The sequence below is a fragment of the Colobus angolensis genome, unplaced genomic scaffold (genome assembly GCF_000951035.1).
Source record: "Colobus angolensis palliatus isolate OR3802 unplaced genomic scaffold, Cang.pa_1.0 Scaffold858, whole genome shotgun sequence".
Classification (NCBI taxonomy): domain Eukaryota; kingdom Metazoa; phylum Chordata; class Mammalia; order Primates; family Cercopithecidae; genus Colobus; species Colobus angolensis.
This window is the reverse complement of record NW_012122465.1, coordinates 189,747-194,184: the sequence shown is the minus strand read 5'-3', so window position 1 is coordinate 194,184 and position 4,438 is coordinate 189,747. Positions and strand designations below refer to the sequence as shown.

General features: G+C 34.0%; 1 pseudogene across 1 annotated transcript; it reads right to left on the bottom strand.

Annotated features, from left to right (window-relative positions):
* Positions 1-2,174: 2,174 nt before the first annotated feature.
* LOC105503424 lies at positions 2,175-3,641 on the bottom strand (annotated as a pseudogene). The gene has a single exon (XR_001000475.1). The product of XR_001000475.1 is annotated as a ubiquitin-conjugating enzyme E2 E2 pseudogene (transcript).
* Between the last annotated feature and the right edge of the window lie 797 nt (positions 3,642-4,438).

Below are 4,438 nucleotides of genomic sequence, written 5' to 3'. Positions count from 1 at the left end.
TAGGACAGAGTTGGTTAAATATAAAATAGAAAAAAATATATTATATGCAAATATTAATAGAAATAAACCCAGAATGCATACATTTCTATAAGGAAAACTTAATTAAAAATGAGAAATATTACAAGAGATGAGAGGGACATTAATGTGAATAAAATATCAATTCACCAAAGGGGCATAATCATCCTAAATAAGCATCAATTAATAACAGAATCTTGAGTTACTGAAAGATACAGACAAATTCACAATTAGAGTGGGATAATTTAAGACCTTACTTTGACAGTTGATAAAACAACATGATGCAAAGTCAATAAATGTATATAATACTTAAATAATGATACCAAGCAGCATGACATTTATAGACCTGTGCTGAACTACAAATATCTTATTAAATTTAAATGATTAAATTTTAAGAAGTATGTTACATGACCACAGGGAATTAAATTTGAAATCAATAACAAGGTATTTTAGAATTTTCCAAACATTTAAAATTAAATAATATACTTCTAAATAATCCATGGGGGAAATCAATCACAAGGGAAGATGGAAAATACTTTAAAATGAATTCTATCTTAAATGCAAAATATCAAAATGTTTGGATTTGATCTAGAATGCTACTAAAAGAAATATTTATATGCTGAGTTTAGAACACAGGAAGTGTTTTAAAAAACTAAATTTCTAACTTGAAACTCTATTGAAATAAGAGCAACTAAACATAAAATAAGAAGAAAGTAAAAGATAATGAAGATTTTCAAAATCAAACACGGAAATCAGACATATAAAGGAATATATTAACAAAGCCAAATTTTAGTCATTTGAACCTCTAAGCCCCTAAAAATATATTTTAAAAAAAAGAGAGAGAAAACACAAATCTGTAGTAAGTGGAATGAAGAGAAGGCTAATGAGAATACATTTGATCTTCATTATTTGTGGATGTATATTTGTGAATTCACTTCTGTGTTAAAATTTATTTGTAACCTCAAATCAATACTTACAGCCCCCTCATGATAATTTAAACATGGACAGAGCAGTGAAAATTGGAGTTAAGCAACCAGCACATTCCAGCTGAAGTTAAAGAAGACAATATTCTGTCTTTTTATTTTAGCTCTCATACTGCAAACAAGTGTTCTTTTTGTGGGTCAATTTGGTGCCATATACTTTGCTTTTTTGTGCTTTTTGTCAGTGATTTCACTTTTTAAATGGCTTCATGCTTAGTTCTAGTTGTCTGGCATTCCTAAGAACAAAGATGTGATGTACCTTACAGAGAAAATATTTATGTTAGATAAGCTTCATTCAGGTATGAGTTATAACGATGTAAGTAATGAGTTCAACATTAATGAACCAACAGTATATATTAAATAATCTGTCTTTTGACAAAAACAGTTAAAAATATATTTATGTATTCATTAGTTGATGAAAATGTGACCAGAGGCTTGTAAGAACCTAACCCTGCATGCACCCTAGGAACAATGGCTCAGTATTTGCTAACAGTGTTTATGGTTAATTTATACAACATAACAACCCTGAATAACAATTAAATTGTGAAAACATTTATAATAATACATTTTACAACAAAACAAGTACAATAATAAATTAAAAATTGGTATTGCCTTACATCTACTTAACAAATTAAATTCATTTTATAAAAGAAAACATCCCCCAAAGGGAATCACAGAACCAGATTATTTTTTAGGGAAATTCTCTTCAACATGTAAAAAGAAAATAAAGGAAGTACTAAACAATTTCTTCCACAAATAGAGAAGCAGGAAACCCTTTAAGACTTGTTTGTTTCACAAGTTCAGTATAATCACCCACGCTCGACTAATTTTTTGTATTTTTAGTAGAGACGGGGTTTCACTGTGTTAGCCAGGATGGTCTCGATCTCCTGACCTCATGATCCACTCGCCTTGGCCTACCAAAGTGCTGGGATTACAGGCGTAAGCCACTGAGTCTGGCCAGAAACAAATTTTTTTAATGAAGAATTAAAATAATCAATCACTATATAAATGATAATTTATGATGACTAAGTGAAATTTATCTCAAGATAGTCAAGATATTACAGAAGGCTGTTTTAGCATTGAGACAGAAGGCTGATTTAGCATTCAAAAAATCAATAAATATAACTATCACATGAACAGAATCAAGGAGTAAGTTTACATGATTTTCTATTTTTTTTTTTATCAGCCACAGTGATTTATTGAGTGCTTTAATAATACAAGTGTACATCAACTGATCCACAGTCAAAAGTGGCAGGTCCCTAAGAAATTTACAAGCACTTTAAGTAAATCAAAATACATATTATTTTGTTCAATCCAACAGTCTTCCGCGTGAGGGACAGAAGGCTAGTGATAAACAGAGTCTCAGTAATGCACCGTGATTCTGATTGAAGCTTTTGTACAAAAACTTGTTCCCAGTAGCATGCACCCACCAATAAAGACTTCAGTACAAAAAATTAACCCTAAGCACTACATTTAAGTAGAAACGAGATATAATTCTGAATGTGTTTTCCCAAAGATCACACAAAAGGAAAAAAAATCAAAATCAAATAAACAACAACAACAAAAAACAAAACCACACAGTAATACAAAGCTTTGTAAGAAAGCTCTTACTATTACAGCTCCAACATTGTTTGCACTGAAAACAAAAGTTCCCATCTATGATGAGGTGGGAAAAAAATCCCAAATCTTTCAAGTTAACAGAAATCAACAAGGGAATAAAATGAGAGAAAAAAGAGAGTGTGGGAGAGAGGAAATGGGGCAGGAAGAAGTGGGATGGGAAGATGGACAACATACCATCACAAAATGGTTCCAAATTTAATAAAAATAGGAAAATAAGAACCGAGGTCTGGAGGGGTGGGCAGGGCTACCGATGCACTTGGTGAATGTGCTTGCACAGGTCCCGCAGGGGCAGCAGGCAGCAGGCCCCTATGTGGCGTACCGCTTGGTCCACTGTCTGGCCATCCGCTCGTGCTCTGCTCTGTTGGTCATGTACTGTGTGGCGATGCTGCCCACCAGAGGGTCAGCAGGGTTGCAATCTGTAAGAAGTGAGCAGATGGAGAGGAGAACTTTAGAAATAGTTAAAGCCGGACTCCAGTTGTCCTTTAAGATGTCCAGACAGATCACGCCTTGGCTGTTAATATTACAGTGATAGATTCTTGTTCGGAAGGTAACCTTAGGGGGTTTAAACGGATAGTCTGGTGAAAAGGTAATGTCAAGAAAGAACACCCCTCCTTCATAGACAGATCCTGGGGGTCCCAATATAGTTGACCTCCATTCATAAATGTTGTCTCCTTTGGGTCCAGCACTACAGTTGGGAGGAGGGTCCAGTGTAATTTCTGCAAGTTCCTTCTGAATTCTTTTAGCACTAGTTGACAACTTAACAGCAGTTTTGCTGGATATCTTTCCCTCCTTTTTCTTGGGCTGAACTTGTTCTCTTTCTGGTTCTTGCTGAACACTTTCACGTTGATCTCCATCGGAACTTCCTCCACTAGTGCTTGGACTGTCATCAACTCTTTGTGCCTCAGTGGACATTTTAGATCCCTCAGCGCCGCCGCTGCCGCCGCCCCCAGCCGTTCCAGCACTGGCTCCTGAGGCTGCTGCCAGCGGCTGGCTGTCGCTGCTCCAGAGTCCTGGAAAGTGAAGCCACCACCTGATTTTCTATTTTTAGCAGAAAAATTAGTTTGCAAAATTTAAGACATAAAATTTCTCAGCAATGTAGGCATAAAAGGAAATTTCCTCAATTTGATAAACAGCATTAACACAAAAAAATAAAGTTAACATTATGTTCAGTGGTGAATGAGGGAACACGTTCCTTCTTATAATCAGAACAGGGTAAGAATGCCTGTCTACTCTTCGCTTTTCTATGCAAAATTGTTCTAGAGTTTCTACTTCCTGAAATAAATGAAGAAAAAAATAAAAGTTCTACATATTGAGAAGAATAAAATTGTCTCTACTCACAGACAACATATCTGATTACACAGAAAATCCTAAGGAATCTATAAAAGTAATGACAAAGATAAATGAGTTTATTATAAAGTTTGCAAAGACCAATATACAAAAACAATTGTGTATTTATATACTTGCATCAGACAATTGCAAATGGGAATTTTAAAATAATATTTAAAAATATACTTAGAGCGAACTTAGTTAAAAGCTTACAAAACTCTACATTGAAACTGAAAATTATGAACACTGCTGATAGAAATTAAAGGCAAATAAAGAAAATATCTACCACTTAATAAATTGGAAATCTTAATACTACTACAACATCATTTCTCCCCAAACTGATCTATAGATTCGATGCAATCCTGAGAGTTTTTGTAGAAAATAACACTATAAAAAGTACATTTTCAAAAGTATACTAACATGCAAAGGACCTGTAATAATTAAAATAATCTTTAAAAACAGGAACAGTTTGAGTACCCACATTACCTAATTCAAAA